General features: G+C 39.1%; 1 long non-coding RNA gene across 11 annotated transcripts in view; it reads left to right on the top strand.

The window, feature by feature from the left end:
• The window catches only part of LOC112651266 (uncharacterized), a 51243-nt gene that overhangs the window by 2904 nt on the left and 25843 nt on the right, over positions 1-22496 (top strand). The window contains exons 2-6 of one of the 11 annotated variants that reach the window (XR_007410278.1): positions 2219-2340; positions 2425-2531; positions 8230-8289; positions 17152-17196; positions 20415-20598. This is a non-coding gene — a long non-coding RNA (uncharacterized LOC112651266). Of the gene's footprint in view, positions 1-2218; positions 2341-2424; positions 2532-8229; positions 8883-9473; positions 10341-17151; positions 17197-20414; positions 20599-22496 lie in introns of those variants that run through there. The other 10 variants (XR_004815055.2, XR_007410277.1, XR_007410281.1 and 7 more) reach the window with 10 other exon arrangements.

Raw genomic sequence — 22496 nt, 5'->3', positions numbered from 1 at the left:
AAAACATATTTTTCACAAAATGAGCTGACGCTTTTAGTACAGCCAAGCCAACACAAGGTTTGAAAGCAAATGTCCTCAGATGTGTGAGGCACTGTGGTAGGTGCTGACTGCGTATCTTCTGTGGTTGGCTCCCTGGTGTTTCCTTCTGAGAACTTAATTCCTGTTACACAGGTGTGGCAGCTATGGGACAGCACAGACCAAATCTCTCTTTAAGAGAACCAGTTACAAGGAATGTGGATGGCTGACAGCTTCCAGCAGCCACTCCTCAGGGATCAACCACAGCATTGACACCAAGGCCATGCTCTTACTGGGCTGTTCCCAGGCAGGGAGTGAGCACGTTGGGGTCAGGCCATTTCTCCTCAGTGCAAGACTTCTGTACTGGGCAAGCTTGCCCTGGGCTCCCCATCAGCCTCGCCCAGAATTCCTTCAAGTTTCCTTGCCATCAGGTGGTCTTCTTACCCAATCTTCCTCCCTTCTCTCTTCCTTAACAGGTGTCAGAACTTCCTTGAGGTCTGAGGCTGTCCCCACCTAGTCTTGCTCTCTCTTGCCTTTATTCTTCATAGGTGTTTTCCCCAGTTAATCTCTTACACTTCTAATTCCCCCTTGGCTTTTGCTTCCTGCAATAACCAAATTGACAGGACAGGCAAACAGTTCTACCTTGGTTTCAGTATTTGGCTCAGTGAGTCCTGTTTTTGGTCACACCTGACTATTCCTCTCTAGTAGTTGAGATACTTGGTTTCTAATCATATGAAAGTTGCCACAAGAGCCATGCAGATTATACATTGCATAACCCCAGGGGCACCATAGCTGAGGACTATCATGTACTGCCAGAAAGGAGGTATAAAGTAATGGTTAGAGAGTAGATTCTGAATTCAGACAAACCTAAGCTCAAACTGCATCTGCTGTTCAGTGGCTTGGTCATTTTGGATAAACTAGTTAAACCCATACACCACAGTGATTACGAACTAGACTTTGGGACCAGATTGCCTGGGTTTGAATCTTAATATTGCTACTCACTACCTGTGTGACCTTGGGGAAATTATTTGACACCTCTGTGATTCAGTTTCTCATCATAATGGACAATAATAGAAACCTGCAAAGGCCTTTTCAGACAATTTTAAAAAGATAATGTTTAAAAAGAATCTAGAACAATACTGTATACACTCAATAAACATTAGCTATTCTGCTATTACCACTATTATTACTAATACACTATTACTAGTAATTGTATTACTCTGTAAAAGTATTCAGTTGTCAACAAGTATTTAGTAAGATCCTGCTATGTTCCAGGCACTGTGCTAGGTGGTGGATATACAATTGTAGATAAAACCACAGAGTATACCACAAATAGATGTAGTAGACATAGTAAACTGAAAGTAAAATGAGGAACAAATAAAATAACATATATACCTCAGTTCACACTGGGTCCTACATGTAGGAAGTGCTCACTAAATTCTATTTCATTATTGTTATCAAAACACTTATGTGGATCTCAGCTTTTTTTTTTCTTATTAACTGAAGTATTGTTTTACCAGAATATCCTAAACCTAGCCACACATCAGAAATTCCCTGACATCTTTAAAAACGTCAAGGTTTTTTTGTCCTGCTCCATGAGTTTCTGATTCACTGGTATATTATTTTCTATACTTTTGGTCACAAGTGACAGAAACTCAAAAGAGCTTATGCAGGACACAGGAGACTAGGGAGTTCAGAGATAAAATTTGCCTTAGGATCTTAGCAAATACTGTCAGAACTCTTTCTGATGCTCATTATCCTTTATTGCAGATAAATTTCCCCTACTTGGCAGGAATAGAGGTACCACTTTGCAGAGAATGGGTTCCATTTTTTCAATTAGACAACCAAGGGTGAAGAGACACTTTGGTCTTTCATCCACAAAGTCTAATAACACAGGGAAGGACTCTGATTGGCCCAGATTGAATCATGTATCTATCATGGGACCAATCACCTCTGGAAAAGTGTAAATTACAGAATTGGTAGACCTAGGAGAACCACACAAAGTGGGGGGAAAAGAGTGCTCTGGAGATACTCTGAAGAAAACCATGCCTTGGCAGACAAAAGCACCAGTTATTTACAATGGTAGGTCAAAGAAATCTGTATTTTTCAAAAATCTCTTAAGTGATTTTGCCAGGGTTTAGGATGCCCTGAGTTAGATGACACCATGCCCTTTCTGGGTCTGACACCCTTTTTTCTCTTTAAGGTCTAAATTACACAAAATTGAGTTGGGGACAGCAAAAGAAAAAAAAAATACCATGAGTGCTAATAAGAAAAAGAAACAATGAAGAAAGAAGGGATTAAGCGGATTGCAGCATTATGCAGCAGGTAAACTGGTAGCAGGACACACTCTTGCTAACTCTGTTCTGCTGATGGTTGGGCTCTCTTGGCTGAGATTCTGTTTCCTTTCAGATCTGTCAGCAGGGCTCAGGTGGACCTACTCAGAAAGCCTGGTAGGTGCTCCAAAGGGCTAACACATTCACAGTCCTTCTTCAAGAATGTGCAGACACTGGCCAAAGGTGAGATGGAGGTAGAAGTGCTCTTAGAATCATTTCCCTGCCTCCTAGGATGCTCTGTCTCCCTCTGTCTCTTGACTATAGGTGAGTCCAGAGTAGATATGCTGCTCCTAGTGTCTAGGTCTCTGAAAACTCTATTCACAGGAAGTCAAAGTACAGTCATTAAAGCAACGAGGCAGCTTGTGACTGTGGGAACTGTTCCTGCATTGTCAAATCACATGCAGGGGTGAATGGTGTGGATATCAGAAAGGATGTCCTGGTGGGTTTCTGAGGCAGGGTCTTTCTGGATAAGGACAAGTATCTTGGGAAAGCCCACAGGTTGTCCAGAGTTCACACAGAGGCTCTGCTAGTCCTTGAATTTCATCAGTTCATCAAAAGAATTGTACTCTAGAGGAAGAGCTCACTGAAATAGACATCAAAGGGGTCTGATGGACAGACCACTGTTTGTTTGTTTTTTTTTTCAAGATTTTATTTATTTATTTGAGAGAGGGAAGAGAGAGCGTGTGTGCAAGCAGAGGGAAGAGGAGGTGCAGAAAGGGAGGAAGAGGGACAAGCAAACTATACTCTGAGCGTGGAGCCCTATGTGGGGCTCAACCCCAGGGCCCTGAGACCATGACCTGAGCTGAAACAGTTAGTTGGACATTCAACCAACTGAGCCACCCAGGCACCCTGACTCCTGCTTTTTATAAGCAAATGAATGGGCTAAAAACGGGGGTGGGGGTGGGGGGTGTCCATTAGAATAAAGCATGTTTTCTTGTTAAGAAAGAGTCAACACTCAATGTTTGTTGGGCACCAGCAATGTGCAGTGGGGTTAAACAGATGTCTAAAACCTGTGTTACCTATAGACCTTCTAGTCTAATATGGAAGATAGACATACAAACAAAAACCTCAGCAAGATGTTTAAGGAGGCAGTGTAATGTGGGGTAAAGGTCAGAGCACTGGCTGTGGTATCAGTAGGACCTTGGTTCACATCGTGTAGCTCTGGAATGTTGGCTAAATTAGTTGGCCTCTCAGGTCTTGGCTCCCTCATTGGGAAAATGGGGCTAATAAGGGCCCCTGACTCATGGTGTTGTAAGGAATGAATGAGACGACCCACTAAATTGCTTGACATGTAACAAGGACTCATTAAATAAGATTTATTATCATTGTTTTTTTTTTATTTTATTTATTTATTCATGAGCAACACAGAGAGAGAAGTAGAGACATAGAGGGAGAAGCAGGCTCCCTGCAAGGAGCCCGATGCAGAACTCGATCCTGGACCTCAGGATCACACCCTGAGTCAAAGGCAGATGCTCAACCGCTGAGCCACCCAGGCACCCCGATCTATTATCATCATTAAACTGTATGCACAAATCATGGATGATATGAGGGTGTTTAAGCAGGTTCATTAAATCTTTCAATAAACTTATATTTGGACACTTAACTCATTGCCAAGAATTATACTTTGAAAAACAGGCAAAATTCCTATTCTTGTGAATTTTGCAATGAGGGAGGAGAGAGGTGTATAGCAAATAAACCTTCCCCCAAATCTATGACTTCAAACTATGATGAAAGCTACAAGAAGAAAAGAATGGGGTGGTATGAGAGAATGTGGAAGTGGTATTTCATTCATATTTCATTCCCAGGAAAATCCTCTCTGGGAAAGTGACATGTAAGGTGAAGGTGGAAAGATAATTCTGAGTTAATGAGGTAAGAGAGAGAAAGAATATTCTAGATAGAAACTCCTGCTCTCTTAGCATTCAAGACTCCACAGTCTTCTTGTCTTTCCTGTCTTTCCTACATTTCAGTCTCATTACCTTTTGTTCCTCTCCCCAGTTTGCAGATATTGATGGGCTCTTTAGAACTTACTTTGTTCCTTCTCCACTGCCAATGCCAACCATAACCATCTCTCATGTGAACTAAAGGTTTCTTAATTTGTTCCTCCTTGATCAAATCATAAGTTGGGCCATGTTACTATTTGCACTGAATACTTCAACAGCTTTTCATGGCATTTAGAATCCAAACTTAACCTATCAGAAGTCCATCCCTGGTCCAAACCACTGTTATCCTGGAGAAAGACCGATATGGTTACCCTCATGTGGGGTAAACTCAAGGCCAGTTCTGAGAAAAAAGGGTGTTGGGGTGGGAACCATGCGCCCAGAAAGTACCCCTAAAATCTGTCATTGGAAGCATGGCAGTCCCTTTTTTTTTAACATTTAGAAATATATGTATATTCCAGCCAGTGCTTCCCAAGGATAGGTCTTTGTGGTATTGAGTGGATTATTATAGCATCTTGGGCTTTCAGTTTAGATCTGAAAATTACTATAGTTTGTTTCACAGTTTCACCTTCCTTGCTGTGAGGTTATTTCTACTACTCTCATTTTTTTTTAGATTTATTTATTTATTCACGAGAGACACACATAGAGAGAGGCAGAGTCATAGGCAGAGGGAGGAAGCAGGCTCCTCATAGGGAGCCTGATGGTGGGACTCGGTCTTGTATCCCAGGATCACACCCTGAGCTGAAGGCAGATGCTCAACTGCTGAGCCACCCAGGTGTCCCCTCTACTCTCATTCTACTCTCATGTGTTAATTTGACTAGTTTCAGAACATCCTCTTTTCTTTTTCTTTTTTTAATGCTAACTATCTATTCTGCTGACACCTTGTTATAGAAGTATCATGAGTGATCTCTAACTGTGGAAGCTGATTTCCTAGGTGTTAGCAGTTTTTATGGTTTCTGATGAGTAGTATCTAATCATAGTTCTTGTTGAGCAGGTATAACATTAAAATTTCCCCATCTGGGATCCCTGCGTGGCGCAGCAGTTTAGGGCCTGCCTTTGGCCCAGGGCGCGATCCTGGAGACCTGGGATCGAGTCCCACGTCGGGCTCCCTGCATGGAGCCTGCTTCTCCCTCTGCCTGTGTCTCTGCCTTCTCTCTCTCTCTCTCTGTGACTCTCATAAATAACTAAAAATTTTTTAAAAATTACTTTAAAATTTCCCCATCTTTGATAATTTACCCTAAAGAGTGGTGGGTCATTGACCTGGCCTGGGAAGCCTAAGATCTGATATACCCAGACACCTATTGGGAAGGGAGGGAATAGGAAAAAGATAGCAAATATTATTATCTTTTTAAGATACAGACTCATTCTCTTTCTTCCAATTTTTTTCTTTGAAATGTTTTATTAGTTTTTTTTTAAATAACAGAAGTAAAAGATGTTCATATATCCTCATGTATATATCCCTTGACCTAGCAATTCAACTCCTAGGTAATTATCCAAGAGCAATGGAAATTATATCAAAATTCTCATGTAGGAATTCGTTCATAGCAGCTTTATTCAGAATAGCCAAAATCTAGAAATAATGCAAGTGCCCAGTTGATAGAATATGGACAAACAAGTTGTGTTGTATCATTTGAATGGAACATGATTTTGCAATAGAAAGGAATAAACTATAAATATATAGAACAACCTGGATGAATCTCACAGACATGATAGCAAATGAAAGAGGCCAGGCACAAAAAGTTATGACTCCATTTGTATAAAATTCTAGAATAGGCAAAATTAATCAAAGGTGAAATAAATGAGAAACTATTGTTGCCTGAGGTGGAAGGAAGGGTGGGAACAAGGGAATTATAAATAAAAGTTATAAACACCTTTTTCAACAAGTGAAACAATCCAAAAATGCATAAGGAATAGTTTATCCTTTCCCATTTATTTTCACCCCAGTATGGCAATCCTGTTAAAAACTTGATAGGTACTTTTTCACACTTTCTCCATGCTTATAAATATAAATAAAAATATGTGTGTACATATGCAGGCTTTGCTTTAGGATCGTGCTATACACAGTGCTTGCTTTTTAAAATACCTGTTTGAGGGGTGCCTTGGTGGCTCCGTAGGTGGGGCATACACTCCTGATTTGGCTCAGGTCATGATCTCAGGGTCATGGGATTGAGCCCCGCATTGGGCTCTGCACTTGATGGAGAGTCTGCTTGAGATTCTCTCTCTCTCCCCCTCTCCTGGCTTTCTCTCTCTCTCAACTAAGTAAATCTTTAAAAAATAAAATATAATATAATACCTATTTGATAATGCATCATGGATATCCCTCCAGCTCAATAAATATAGATATGACTCATTCTTTTAAATACTGGTGTAATTCCTCAATATGAATAGACTGTAATTTATCGAACCATTTGCCTAGCGATGGCTAGTTAGGTTGTTTCTATTTTTGGTTTTTGCCACTATAAACAATGTTACAATAAAATATATCTCTATACATCTATCTTTGCATATGGTGTTTAGATCTCAAAAGTAGGAACAGGGAAGGATAAGTGTTTTTTATTTAATTGGATATTGGCAGATTATATACCAAAGAGATTACAGCAGTTCTCACTCTCACTAAGCAACATATTGAAAAGCCCATTTTGTCATGTCTTCACTAGCACTAGATGCTATTGCTCTTTTGAATTTTTGCCAATTGTATTGATAAAAATATGTTGCCTTAATTTCAAAGTAGCTCTAACCAAGGTAAACCTATGCTTTCCTACCTTGTATAAAAGTCTCTTTTCACATCGCTCCCATTTTTCAGTCCTGTTCTTGGTCAGTATGGATCACATCCCTCCAAATGGTACTATCAAATACATTGGATGATAGAAGGCAGGCCTGGCCAAAAGGGAGCTATTCCCATTGTTTGTTTGTTTTTCGACTTAAAATATTCAGCCTAATGGGAAGAATTCCTTATTCTGTCATTCTTTCTCAGAGCAGCCTGCTTATTTTCATCCTGATACCAACAAGAATCTGTGATTGTCTATTTATTCACTCGTATTAGGCAGGGTCACAGAACTTAGAACAGAAAACAACGCAAAAGCGTCTATTTGAAGAGAATGAAGCAAACAAACTATTTATGGATGCAAGGTCAGGGTTAAGGCTATTAATAAGGACATCAAAGCACTTGGAAGTAGCACTGTGAGGAGTCATTACTATCAGTTTCAATTATTTATTGCTGTGTAACAAACCTCCCCACAACTTAGTGTCTTAAAAAAACAACCACCATTTACTTGCTCACAATTCTTCAATTTGAGCAGGGCTTGGTGGACATGGCATATGCCCACTCTGCACTTGGTAGGAGTTCTCTAGAGCAACTCAGCTGGTGCTGGATGAGGATCCAGGGTGGGTTCATTTATACACCTGGTGCCTCTTCTGGAGTGGCTGGAATGGCAAGGGGAGAGTTGGGTTTGTCTTTCTTTCCATGTGACCTCTCATTTAATAAGTTAGGGTGAACTGTTAATAGGTGGCTAGATCCCAAAAAAAGTCAAAGTGGAAACTTTCAGGCCTTTTAAAAAGTTGTCACAGAACTGACCAAGCATCCCATTTACCACATTCTATTAGGTCAAAGCAAGTCATAAGGCAAATCCAGCTTCAAGGGGAGGTGAAATAGATATTACCCTTTTTTTTTTTTAAAGATTTTACTTATTTATTCATGAGAGACACAGAGAGAAAGAGAGATGCAGAGACATGGGCAGAGAGAGAAGCAGGCTCAATGCAGGGAGCCCAATGTGGGACTTGATCTTGGCATTCTGGGATCATGCCCTGAACTGAAGGCAGATGCCCAGCCTCTGAGCCACACAGGTGTCCCTAGATATTACCTTTTAAGGGAGGAGCATCAGTTGCATATAGAGTTGAGATGAATCATTAGTAACCATCTTTTTTTTTTATTATTTATTTGACAGAGCAAGAGAGCGCATGCACACGTACATGCTTGAGCAGGGGGAAGGAGTAGAAGAGAGAAGGTGAGAGAGACTCCCAAGCCGACTTCCTGCTGAGTACAGAGTCTGACACAGTGCCTGGTCTCACCACCCTGAGATCATGACCCAAGCCAAAATCAAGAGTTGGATGCTTAACTGACTAAGCCACCAGGCATCCTAGTGGCCATCTTTGCAGATAATCTACTACATATGCTTCAGTACAAAAAGACAAAAGGAGAAGTAGAGTTTCCGGTGAGATCTGGCACTGTGGAGGAAGGTCTGTCCTACAGGAGATGTAGTAATTGAAATCTATTACCAGACTGTGGGGCTATGGCAGGGGAAGACGGGCAGAAGTACCCTGATCTCTTTCTTCCTGCTTCCTGATTTCCTGCCAGTAGAAGGCAGCCTGGTGGATATAATTCAGAGGTTAACCCCACCTCTCCAGAAAGCAAAGCAATTCAGAAAAGGCCACTGAATGGATTGGAAATAGACTGGGCCATTGAAGAAAAAGCTTTTATTTTATTATTATTATTATTATTTGTTTCTTATGTTAGAATTTAAGTTTCATCAGGGGAGGAGAGCATCCATACTGATCACAGCTGATTCCCTGGAGCTAACAAGTGTCTGGTACTTCCAAGGTACTCAATAAAATGTTTTGAATTGACTTGCATTTAGTTATCTGAGGAGGAGTCATAAATTTGACCTTCCTTCTTTCTGATACTGCAAAAGAGACACCTGAAAGATGGCAATTGGGGGAGGGGGAGCGGGAGTTAAATGACAAATATGACCAGCTTGATCCTAAGGCCACAGTTTCACTATGGGGCTAGTCATAGTATAAAATGTGAATTCCATTTCCCTAGAGTCTGACATAGTGCTAGTAGAATATGTTTTGGTCTTCCTAGTCATTGTCTGAGCATTGTGCTTTTCTTCTTTGGGTCTGATGATGGACTCAGGTGCCCTGAATTAAGTGATTTGTTTGTTTTCTATTTAATGTAGTACTACGAGAAGCCAGAAGTTATGCTTTTTTAAAAAATTGACATATAATTCACATACTATGTATCCACTCTTTTCAAGTGTGAATTCAAATTCAGTGATTTTTTTTGGTGATTTTTAAATATATGTACAAAGTATGCAATCATCCCACTTATCTAATTTCAGAATATTATCATCATCCCTTACCCCAAACCTGTATTCATTAGCACTCACTTATCTTCGCTTTCTCCTTCCAGCCTCTGGCAACCACTAATGTACTCTCTGTCTTCATGGATTTTCCTATGGTGGACATTACTATAAATGGAATTATACAATATGCGATCTTTTGTGTCTGACTTCTTATGCTAAGCATAATGTTTTCATCCATTTATAGCATATATCAGTACTTCATTTCTCTCTCTCTCTCTTTTTCTTAGATTTATTTATTTTAGAAAGAGTATGGGAGAGAGCACAAGAGCATCTGCACACACAGGAGAGGGGCAGAGGGAGAGGAAAAAAATCTCAAGCAGACTCCCTGCTGAGTGTGGAGCCGGCTGTAGGGCTCAGTCTCATGATCCAGAGATCATAGCCTGAGCCAAAATCAAGAGTTAGATGCTTAACCAACCAACCCACCAGGTGCCCTCACTTCTCTTTTATGGCTGAATATTATGCCATACTATGGATATACCATATTTTGTCTATCCAGGCATCAATTGTTGTATAGTCTTTCTAAAGTTTTAATTACTTTGAGTAATGTTGCTGTGAACATTGTGGACAAACTTCTGTGTGGACATGTGTTTTTAATTATTTCAAGTGTATACCTAGGAGTGGAATTATGGAGTCATATGGTAATTCTATGTTTAACTTTAGAGGAACTGCCAGAGTGTTATCCAAGGAAGTTGCACCATTTTACATTCCTACCATCAATGTATGAGGATTCAAATTTCTTTACATTCTTGTTAGCACTCGATTATAGCCATTCCAGTTAAGTGTGTAGTGGTATCTCATTATGATTTTGATTTGTGTTTCCCTGATGGCTAATGATGTAAAACATCTTTTTATGTGTTTATATGCCATTTGTATATCTTCTTTGGAGAATTGTGTATTAAAGTCATTTGTCCATATTTTAATTGATTTGTCTTTTTATTGTCAATTTTGAGAGTTCTTTATATATTCTCAATATAAGTCCCTTATCAGATAAGTGATTTGCAAGTACTTTCTCCTATCTATGGGTTATCTTTTCATTTTTTAAAATAGTGTCCTTTGAAGCACAGGAAATTTTTAATTTGATGAAGCCCAATTTATCAATTTTTTTTCTTCAGTTACTTGTGGTTTTGGTATTATATCTAAGTTAATAATGATAACTAGAATAATTGCTGCTTCCTGGCTTACATGAAGAACTTTTGTCTCTTTCCATTTGAGCACTTTTGTTCCAGAGATCATTCAAGGATTTCAAACTTGTATTCTTGATTAACACAACACTGAATCCATCAAGGGGAGGTGGCAGAGAGAGGGTGATGGTGTAAGTCCCAGTTCAAGAGTTCAAGTCCAAAGGCCTGAAATCCAGGAGTGCTGATGTCCACGGACAGGATAAAACAGATATCACAGCTCACAGGGAGAGTAAATTTGCTCTTCCTCCACCTTTTTATTCTATTTTGGTCCACAATGGATTGAATGATCTCACCCACATTGAGGAAGGCCATCTGCTGTACTTATTTCACCAATCAAATGCTAATCTCTCTTAAAAAACACCTTCACAAATACACCCAGAAATAGTGTTTTACCAGCTATCTGAGCATCCCTTAGCCCAGCTTAAATAGCTGGTAAAACACTGGTTGACAGTAAAATTAACTATCACAGGAATTAAATGAGTTTAAAAAGATGCCTATAAAACTGTACATTAAGGGGAATAACTATGAAATGTTGTACAGATAAAAAGAAGGCAAACGTCAGTGCTTTGGCAAGAGTTGGACTAGGTTGTCAGAAAACAAGCTTTGCTCTGTGATTAGCCGGGTGACCTTGCCCAATCACTTAAACTCACAAGTCTCAATTTCCTGGTTTGAATGTAGGCAATCTTGCCAAATCTAACGACCTTTCTGTGTTATTATGAGATTGAAATCATGTAGTATGTATAAAAGTGCTTTGGATAACTTAACTTGTTATTCTGGGCATAGGGAATAATTCATAGAGACTTGCTTTCATTCTAAAAACTTACTTTGAATTGTTTATCATCACCAAATTATCCCTTTGCTTGGGGCCAGTCCCAAGTAATGTTTACTGTAATGAAACATTAACATGAGATTCCTCACTTGTTAGCTGGGTGAGGGCCAGGTCCTGGTACTTGACTCAAGGAAAGTAGTTATACAGTGTTTAATAACTGCCAGGCCCTCAGGGAACTCTGTGAATGCTTTGGTGCTAGGGTAAAATGTGACCAAAGACTATCAACCACAGTCTTTTATTGATCACTTGGAATGTAAAGGAAGTGTTAAAAAATAAAAATAAAAAAAAAAGACAACCTTACTGACATTGCAGTCGAGCTGGAAGACCTAAGCCTTTGTATCCCTCACCCACTTAGCTCCTATCTCCCAGGCGCTTATGCAGAGGAAGATGGTCTGCCCAGGGGAACCCAATTTGAAGGGAGGGGGACAGTGAAACAAACAAATCATAGTAATCTAAAACACTGACTCCACTGTAGAGAAAGACACATTTACAAATCATGCAGTATTCAGGGATGATATTGTATATCCTTATGGATTGGTTTAGGCTAAACTGCTTTGGACAGTTAATGTTAATCTTTGGAAGATACACGTAGATACAACAGTTATAGACAGGCTAAGATAGAATAAGATCTTTAGCTGTCCAGCTATTGTGTCAGACACCAAAGAGGACAAGACATCTGGAGTACCAACAACTCCCTCCACTACTACCCCTGCCCCTGACAAATCTCTGATTGTTATTCTAGACTAAGTAATTCAGACTTAGAGATATTTCACCTCTGGTGAACACATAACCTGGCTGGGGAAAAGAGATGGCCCTGGGACAACAGCAGCCCTTGTGAAGAACGGTGAAATTTTCCAGACAGAGGCTGAGAGGAAAGGGATGCTCCCATTTGAGAATACGAGGATCCAGAGACAAGGTTAGGATCTGGGGGTCTTCCAAAAAGTAAGCTCTCTTTATGAAGGGTTTAGCCTTTTAGGTGCTTTTTTTCTTTAATCACAAAAAGTCATTTTTAGTATCTATAGTTTATACAATTTCCCTCATACTCTCTAGTTTCCTTTTGCTTCTTTTAACCCTTCAGTAAAATTTGACACATAGCTACTTATCAGCTGTGCCTCAATTTTCTTTTTTTTAATTTATTTTTTATTGGTGTTCAATTTGCCAACATATAGAATAACACCCAGTGCTCATCCCATCAAGTGCCCCCCTCAGTGCCTGTCAGCCAGTCACCCCCACCTCCCGCCCATCCTTGTTCATTTCCCAGAGTTAGGAGTCTCTCATGTTCTGTCTCCCTTTCTGATATTTCCCACTCATTTTTTCTCCTTTCCCCTTTATTCCCTTTCACTATTTTTTATATTCCCGAAATGAATGAGACCATATAATGTTTTTCCTTCTCCGATTGACTTATTTCACTCAGCACAATACCCTCCAGTTCCATCCACATCGAAGCAAATGGTGGGTATTTGTCATTTCTAATGGCTGAGTAATATTCCATTGTATACATAGACCACATCTTTCTTATCCATTCATCTTTCGATGGACAACAAGGCTCCTTCCACAGTTTGGCTATTGTGGACATTGCTGCTATAAACATCGGGGTGCAGTTGTCCCAGCGTTTCACTGCATTTGTATCTTTGGGATAAATCCCCAGAAGTGCAATTGCTGGGTCGTAGGGTAGCTCTATTTTTAACTCTTTGAGGAACCTCCACACAGTTTTCCAGAGTGGCTGCACCAGTTCACATTCCCACCAACAGTGCAAGAGGGTTCCCCTTTCTCCACATCCTCTCCAACATTTGTTGTTTCCTGCCTTGTTAATTTTCCCCATTCTCACTGGTGTGAGGTGGGATCTCATTGTGGTTTTGATTTGTATTTCTCTGATGGCAAGTGATGCGGAGCATTTTCTCATGTGCTTGTTGTGTGCCTCAATTTTCTTATTGTAAGATGGAGATAATACCCACCACATAGGTGAGGATTAAATGAATTAGTGCATGTTAATTAATGTGCAATTACTTTGAGTTAGATTAGGACACCTGGCAGTGCCTAGCACATAAAAGTGCTCAGTGGATGCTGTTTTGGGGGCCATTATTACTACACACCTCCACCTCCTCCTCCTCTTCTCAAGGCTTTTCAACATCAAGAGAGGCCAGGGCCCCTTTCATTTTTTGTGGCTACTAGTATATTAAAAAATAAGGAAATTACAAAATATGATTGCAAAATATTGTGGTATGCTTTAAACGTTTACATGTAACAAATTAGTGCTTTGCAACACACACAAAAGTACAAGCAGTAAAACTGTGCCCTCATGGGGTAATTACACAGTATAGAAATTGCATACTCTGGACACTATAGCTTAGAAATTAAGATGTAAGCCTAAAGCTTACAAGATGAATGTCAATATTTTCTAGTCCTGCCAGCCTATCTTCCTATCTTTATGCATAACCTCATTTGGAAATAAATTTAAAGGCAAATTTAGTCCCTTCATGAATGGCAGACCAGACCGAAAGGCTCTTTTGCATCTTTCCATCCCCAATCCTGCAGGTTCTAGGTAGATTCACAAAGAGAAGTAAGGGGCCCTTTCCCCAGACCTCCTCCCACCACCTTTGTGGAGAGAGGAGTGGCCAGGGAACAAGCAGCTTAAAGGAGCAGTATCAAGACGGTGATTCTAAAAGGGACAATCATTATTCTCCACCTCACCTCTTTTGCTAATATTCAGAGTAAAAATCTGGGAGGAGAGAGAAGCTGACATTTCAGTAGCTTGAGTAGTGCCTGGTTGTATACCATCTCAGGTAAGGCAGGGTTCAGCTTCATGAGCTGAACCTTTTTTTTTTTTTTTTTTTTTTTAGTTTTTATTTAAATTCTAGTTAGTTAGCATACAGTGTAATATTAGTTTCAGGTGTGTAATATAGTGATTCAGCACTTCCGTACATCACCTGATGCTCATCACAAGTGCATTCCTTAATCCCCATCACCTAGTTTACCCATACCCTCCCCCCCACACACACTTTTAATCAATTACTATAGTTACTATTCTTTATGATGTTCAGATTATCTCAACTTTGGCCAGGGGGCTCTTTTTCACTATGAGTCCCTTCTTTGACTTCATACTAGACTTTTTTGTGTGTGTGTTGCTTCCTTGCTTTTTATTATGACAAGATATCCAGGCAGTCCTTTATATTTCTTGCCCCTCCTAGAGTCACCCATTTCTCCAAGGAAATGATATTTAGAGGCCACACTCTGAAGTTGAGAAGTGCTTATTACTATTGGGTTTATGGTTTCTAGAACTTTTCAGTGGAAAGAGCTTAGAGATGCTTTTTGTTTATTTTAAAGAAAAAAGACATTATGAGATCAAACTAATTCAAAATATTCTATTATAGGGTATTACTTGACTTTTTGGTTTATGTATTTGATTTTATTTTCTCCTATTTTGAAAATCCTGGTTCCTAGCAACATTAACAGTTATGTATTTGCTTTATTCTCCCATGAGTATAATAGTTTCAGAATAATAATAGCAATAGTATTGCTAACAATATGAGTACTAAAAATAGTTTAAGATATTTTTTGCAGTTCTTTTTCCCTACTAGGAATATACAGTCAAATTGTTATGTTTTAAAGTCATATGAGGGGCACCTGGGTAGCTCAGTTGGTTAAGCATCTGCCTTTGGCTCAGGTCATGGTCTCAGGGTCCTGGGATCGAGTCCCTTGTAGAACATTGGGCTCTTTGCTCAGTAGGAATGTGGTTCTCTCCCTACCACCAGCCCCAATCTTGCTTTCTCTTGCTGTCTTTCTCTCTCTCTCAAATAAATAAAATCCTTTTAAAGAATAAAGTCATATGAAATAATTTCTTCCAATATACTGTTAGCTTTTGTTTTATTTTATTTCTATTTCTTTGGGAGTAATTTTATTTTTGCTAGTTAATCATTTGAATATCTATGTGGCTGGAAGTCAAAGCTACAAAACAAATTATCTTCAGAAGTCTAGTTTCTCAAAAACAGTTTCTTCAACAAATGGTGTTGGGAAAATAGCCACATGCAGAAGAATGAAACTGGACCATTCTTTTATACCATACCAAAGATAAACTCAAAATGGTTCAAAGATCTAAATGTGAAGCACGAATCTATCAAAATACTAGAGGAGAACACAGGCAACAACCTTTTTGAACTTGGCCACAAGAACTTCTTGCAAGACACATCTATGAAGGCAAGGAAACAAAAGCAGAAATGAACTATTGGGAGTTCATCAAGATAAGAAGCTTCTGCACAACAAAGGAAACAGTCAACAAAACTAAAAGACAACCTACAGAATGGAAGAAGATATTTGCAAATGACCTATCAGATAAAGGACTAGTATCCAAGATTGATAAAAAAACTTATCAAACTCAGCACCCAAGAAACAAACAATCCAGTCATGAAATGGGCAGAAGACATGAACAAACATTTCTCCAAAGAAGACCTACACGTGGCCAATAAGCACATGAAAAAATGCTCCACATCACTTGCCTCAGGGAAATACAAATCAAAACTACAGTGAGATACCACTTTACACCAATGAGAATGGCTAAAATTAACAAGACAGGAAACAACAAATATTGCTGAGGATGTGGAGAAAGGGGAACCCTCGCACACTGTTGGTGGGAACGCAAGCCGGTACAGCCACTCTGGAAAACAGTGGGGAGGTCCCTCAAGAACTTAAAAACAGAGCAACCCTATGACCCAGCAATTGCACTACTGGGTATATATCCCAAAGATACTGATGTAGTGAAACACCGGAACACCTACAACCCAATGTTCATAGCACAATGTCCACAATTCCACAATGTCCACAAAGGACATTGTGGAAAGAGCCACAATATCCTTTGACATATGAATGGATAAATTGTGTATATATATACACACACACATATATATACACACACACAATGGAATTACTCAGTCATCAGAAAGGATGAGTTCCCACCATTTGCTTTGACATGGATGAAACTGGAGGGTGTTCTGATGAGTGAAATAAGTCAATCAAAGAAAAGCAATTATCATATGGTTTTACTCATGTGTGGAATATAAAAAATAGTGAAAGGGACTATAAGGGAAAGGAGGAAAACTGAGCAGGGAGAAATTAGAGAGGAAGACAAATCATGAGAGATTCCTAACTCTGGGAAACAAACAAAGAGTTGCAGAAGGGGAGGCAGGTGGGGGGATAGATGGGGTAATTGGGTGATGGGCACTAAGGAGGGCATTTGATGGGATGAGCACTGGATGTTATATGTTGGCAAATTGAATTTAAATAAAATATTTTATTTTTATTTTTTATTATTTTTTAAAGATTTTATTTATTTATTCATGAGAGACACAGAGAGAGAGAGAGAGAGAGAGAGAGAGAGAGGCAGAGACACAGGCAGAGGGAGAAGCAGGCTCCATGCAGGGAGCCCGACTGTGGGACTCGATCCTGGGCCTCTAGGATCACGCCCTGGGCCGAAGGCAGGAGCTAAACCACTGAGCCACCCAGGGATCCCCTAAATAAAATATTAAAAAAAAAAAAAGTCTAGTTTCTCACCTTATCCCCTTTACCCTTACCCTGTTTTCTCCTCTCCCAATAGGTAACAATCTGTTTTAAATGTATATAAGCATTCTATATAATCTATATGTAAGTATGTATGTATTTAAACAGAAGTTTATTAAAATGACTTTGTTTTGCTTTGCTTTCTTACTCATTGTTACATCTTAGAGATCACGTCATAACATTTTCACAACTTAGAGAACTCTACTGCAGGTATGTACTATTATTTATGCAGCCAGCTACCTACTGTTAAGCATTTGGGTTGTTTCCAGTTTTCTGCCATAACAAATAATGCCAGTTTATACTTGCAAAGTATGGATACAACTCTTCATATTTCATAAGTGTTATTTTGGGATAGATACTTGAAAGTGGGATTTCTGGGTCAAAAAGAAAATGAAAATTTTTGAGATATTGCTAGTTCTCCTCTCTACAGGTTGTACCATTTTGCCTTCTCATTATTAAGGAATGGAAGGATCAGTTTCCTCAAAGTTTCAATACAGAATGTGTTGTCAATCTTTTGGATTTTTTTTTTCCAAATAGGTGGCAAATGATAGGTGAGAAATGATATCTCAGCATTGTTTGAATTCATGTTTCTCTCACTATTAACAAGATTGAACATCTTTTTGCATGTTTGAATCATTTGCTTTTCCTTTTTTATGAAAGGAGAGTTCTTTCTGTCTCCTTTTCCATGATCTCCAGTACTTTCGAGGTCCCTGGTGCTTTCTGGTTTGATCTTCAGGCCCTCAGGTACAACACAGCAGTGGACTTACGGCAGCTGCACCTATGTCAGGGGCCATATGGTGGGAGGACAGAGAGAAAAGAAGCAATAGGTGTTCTCCCCACCTCCTTGGGATCACAACCCCTCTGATCATAGAGGAAGGTTCCTTTCCTCGGAATGTTATGCATCTATAGGCTTGGCTGCTTTTTACTGTCACTGTTGTTTCTGCTTTTGCCATTATGGGATGACCTTGGGGTTGGTGCATGAGAGGACAGAGAAGTGAACAGCTCCAAACAATTTTTCCATTCTCCTTTAGCCTTAGGAGTTACCTTTCCCTCTCCTGAGGCCAGAGCTAGAGGGCTTCTTCTGGATATCTCTTTTTCTACACCCAGTGCCCAGCTTCAGATATCAAAATGTCTTGAAACCAGCCTGGGACACAAGAAAAAACGAAAAGGAAACTCACAGCTGACTTGGTGGTACCTCACATTCAGGTCTTCTTCAATTTGCCTTCTACTGTTTAAATTAAAACACCATACTTTCTAGCCACATCTAGTGGGAGGGAGAGAGAGAGAGGATGGAATGTACTTACTCCATCTTACCTGGAACTAGAACCCCTGCCTCAGGGATTTTGCACTTATTTTCTTCTCTGCTTGAAATGCTGTTCATCTAGATCTTTAGTTGACTAACTCCTACTTGTATTTCAGGTTTTACCACAAACGTCACTTGCTCAGAGAAGCCTTTCCTGATACTCTTTCTCATGTAGCCTCTTTCAGTCCCAGACACTCTGCCACATTAATTATTGTATCATCTTCATAACATTTATTACGACCTGAAATTATCTTCTTTATATGTTTACTTGCTTCTTGTCTGTTTCTCTCCCTCCTCTGTGAATGGTTGACCTATCTTGCTAATTTCTCTCCTGCCTTTAGGACAGTGACATGTAGAAAGTACTCAAATAGGTGTCACATAAATGAATGCGAAGGAATTAACCAGCATTTGGATTAAATAATATTTGTTGGCTGATAGTCTGAAGGAAGTAATATCATTAGGCTAAGACCACAGACATGGGGCAGTGGCCATGTGGTGTAGGAGTGGGAATTGGAACTGTGGTTCTCGTCCTGGCTCTGATACGGATTTGCTCTGTTGTTCTGGAAAGGTCACTTCATCCCTTTCGGACTTAATTTTCTCATCTGAGAAATATTAAAATGATATTTGTTGGACGCAAAAGTCCTTCCAACTTCAGCATTTAAGGATTCTCAAACATTTACATCAACAGTAAGCCTTTAAAGTTAAATGATGAAAGGAAGGAAAGAAGAAAAGAAGGAAGGAAGAAAGGAAGTACGTTATATGATCCACGAGTGTATCAGTTATACTGGAAGAACCTATGTCTCTGCAATACAAACTCTTGCTTTGACAAGAAAGTGAATGAGATAATTATAGGAAAAAAGTCTCCTTAGGTTCTGACACTAAAATGATCTGCTCGCTCTGGCAGTATATATCTCTTTTAATAATGACTTTTTTTCTTCCCTACAATTTCATGTATAACATCTATTCTTAACATAGCCTCAGACCTGTACTGCAGTGTCATTTGACTTTGGGAATTGCTGGGTGTTTCATTACTCAGACTCCTACCTTCCCCCCACCCCTGCATAGAGTAGACAGAAAAAGAGGTGGTTTCCTGAAACTTTTGGCTCTATCAACCTGTCTCCTCCCAAAACATTTCCCCAGCACTGACCCTCTAGTTAAGTCTGGAGAATCATGTTAAGTCTTAGTAGAATCATGCCTCTTCTTCCTACTGTAATTAGTGTGAACACAAAGACCCTATTATTTTTAGCTTGCAGCAGACATCCTGGGCCTCTCCAATTTGGCTTAAGTACTTTGGTTTTCCTCAAGTTCCTTGGAATATTGGCTTTAGGAGACCTTAGGCCAGACCCAAACATGCTGAGGCCCTGGAAGTCTGTACCAAGAATGTGGTTGTATGTAAATGAAGTGCTTTGCTTTTTTTATACCTGTCTGTAGTGTTGGTGTGTGAATCATATTCAAGTTGTCTGCCACAATGGAATGAACAGCTTTTTTAGAAATGTCAGGAAAGACGGCCTATGTTCTCCCCATCTCTAGTTTCCATCATATTTTCACCTATTCACCAGGTCTTAATATTCATTTAGCTACAAAACATTTGCTATGTTCTAGATACTGTCTCATCCAGGCGATGAATCTATATACAAGGAGAGTTTTTATTTTCCTTCACAAATATTTTGACCTTTGACTGCTATTCAGTTCTGTCACTGCATCTCTGAATCTCTAATAATACAGTACCTATGGTTTCCTTAACATAAAGATAATGAAATTGTCATTCAGAGTATTTTTAAATGACCTGTATAATTATCACATAATCTAGCTGCTGGGCTGTGGGGTAAATTAAATTTTGCTGTTATAAAGTTTTAAGGGAAGAACGTTTATGGGCTGTATGTACTATTTGAAGAGAGTTATTTTTCATTATTTGTGTGAGCCCACATTGGAGAGTTATGCAGAGATTCAAAAATGAAGTGCATAGTCATTACACTTTAAGTTCAGAGATGTTCATTTCTGTGTTATGTATCATACAAAACATTGTATTCAATTTTATTGTCTACCACTAGAGAATTGATTAAATAAGGTAGAAGATAATTTTTTAAACTTAAAAAAAAACATTTTATTTATCTATTTGACACAGAGAGAGATTGAGAGCACACAAGCAGGGGGAACGGGAGAGGGAGAAGCAGACTCCCCACTGAGCAGGAAGCCTGATGCAGGGCTTGATCACAGGACCCCAGGATCATGACCTGAGCCAAAGGCAGACATTTAACCTACTGAGCCACCCAGGTGCCCCTAAAGTAGAAGAGAATTAATTACAGCATTACAATTGTTTTAGAATTGTAATAATATTAGAATGTGTTTACAATATATTATTAAATAAAGAAATTAGTTTATAGCAGCATGTGACCTGACTCTATTTTTTAAATTGTAATACATATATAAAAATATGTTAAAAATGCAAAAATATGTTAAAATTATTTACATGTAAATAAGTCAATTATAAATATATTTGCCGGGATCCCTGGGTGGCGCAGCAGTTTAGCGCCTGCCTTTGGCCCAGGGCGCAATCCTGTAGACCCGGGATCGAAATCCCACGTCGGGCTCCCGGTGCATGGAGCCTGCTTCTCCCTCTGCCTGTGTCTCTGCCTCTCTCTCTCTCTCTCTCTCTGTGACTATCATAAATAAATAAAAATTTAAAAAAAAAAAAATAAATAAATAAATAAATAAATAAATATATTTGCCAATATGGTGTATATACATGTATGTACAGATGCATATATATGTATATATATACACACATACACACATATATATTTACAAAGCTGAAGGAAAATATTAAATTCATCATAACTATTAATAATTAGTGATAATCCCTCAGTTATGGGTGATTTATAGTATTGCATAGTGGTTAATCCCATGGATGCTGGAGTTGGTCTGCATGAATACAAATCCTGGATCTACCAGGCCATGTGACCTTTGGGAAGTTGTGTAACCTCTACATTATGTCTCAATTTCCTCTCTATAAAATGGGGATGATAGAAACTGTACCTGTCCCATGGGATTGTTTTGAGTAATAAGCTAGTTAATATAGGAAGAGTGCTTGGAATAGTGCCTGCCACATAGTAAGCTCTATAGAACTGTCACTACAATTTTCAGTTTTAACCTTATTATTAGCAATGATTACGTAGTCTTCTATACTTAGAAAACAATTCAGTAAATGTTATTTTTAACCAAAAATGTACTGCATTATTGATGTAATCTTTCCAGAAATGTTTCCCCCTTGTATCATAAGTGTGTCAAGTTAGTAGGAAATGACAATGAAAGTAATGTGCATTAGGTTTCTAGAATAAATTATTTAAAAGCTATAAATAAATTCACCTTTTTCTGTCCATTTATTTTCAAATATAGGCAGATAATGAAGAGTTTCTCCTCCAGCTATGGTTGTCAAACTTTGGCATGCATCAGAACCACCTGGAACTCTTGTTCAAACCCAGATTTCTGGGCCCCACCCCCTGAGTTTCCGGTTCAGCAAGTCTGAGATGGAGCCTGAGAATTTGCATTTCTCAGAAGTTTCCAAGTGATGCTGATGCTGCTGATTCTCAGGACCACGCTTCGAAAACCATTGACCTACCCTATGAGTAGAAAATCAGCACTCTGAGGCTTTCAGCCACCCCTAGGTGGATGAATTACTCCTTTCCTCTTTTCCCTTTCTTCCTCCCATAAACATTCATGGAGCACCTATCATGGGACAGGCACCGGTGATAGGTGCTGGGGATAAAACAAATAAACAAACAACTCTTGCTATCAGTGAGCTTACAGTCTAGGGAGATCTCAGGCAAGTTACTTAATCTAATTTCTGATATCTCAACCAGGAAATGAAGAATTTAATTATTAATTCATTTTAATGTCAATTCTTGAACATTTACTATGCCCCAGGTTCTGTGAAAGGCAAAAATGAAACAAAAACATTTGATTATATGATTTTTTTAGTAAGCAAAGTATATCCATAAATACTAGTTCAGTTGGTCCTTACACCAGCTGTTTGTGCCTGATAAAACATGATTAATACTATTCCACAGATAAGCCAACCAAAATGTAGAGAGGTCACAAGTTTGCCTGAGCTGGAAAGTGGTTGAGTGACTTGAACTTAGTTCCTTGCTCCTCATTTCAGAGTCTTCCATCTATACACCATTTGGAACTAAATTTTCTCCAGGGTACC

This window comes from Canis lupus, chromosome 4 (assembly GCF_003254725.2).
Source record: "Canis lupus dingo isolate Sandy chromosome 4, ASM325472v2, whole genome shotgun sequence".
Classification (NCBI taxonomy): domain Eukaryota; kingdom Metazoa; phylum Chordata; class Mammalia; order Carnivora; family Canidae; genus Canis; species Canis lupus.
The sequence above is the reverse complement of the archived record's forward strand: the minus strand, read 5'-3'. Positions and strand labels throughout refer to the sequence as shown.